We start from the raw sequence: 552 nt of genomic DNA on the forward strand, positions 1-552 counted from the left end.
TTTCACCTATATGACGAGCCATTATATGTTTTTTTATACTTCCAGATACTGCCGATTTATAATCACAGTGAGGACATTGATGGGACTTTTCACCTGTGTGTCGGGCCATTATATGTTTTTTCATATTTCCAGATACTGCTGATTTATAATCACAATGAGGACATTGATTGAATTTCTTTCCTCTGTGACAACTATCCTTGGTACCTATAAACAATAAATTACCATATAAATAAATAAAGCTATTAAGTGAAAATCAATCAAATAGTCATTATTGAAAAAAAAAATTTAAATATAATTAATTAATTCTTATCATTTTGCTGCTAAAACATTTTGTACTATATATAACACAGGCAGGATGTCTATCAAAATGGCTGGAAGAAATGTTTTGTTTTTTTTCCAAATTTTCCCTACTATATTTGATGCCATAAGCGAGATCATTATTAATGATATTCAGTGTGAACCGTACAAAGGGTGACCTGGGCCCTGTTTCATAATAAAGTACAAACTAACATTATTATTCTTGTTAAAGCCCAAAAATATAGTTTCTTTTTT

This window comes from Halyomorpha halys, unplaced genomic scaffold, assembly GCF_000696795.3.
Source record: "Halyomorpha halys isolate HHAL.00 unplaced genomic scaffold, Hhal_1.1 Scaffold1281.1, whole genome shotgun sequence".
NCBI lineage: Eukaryota > Metazoa > Arthropoda > Insecta > Hemiptera > Pentatomidae > Halyomorpha > Halyomorpha halys.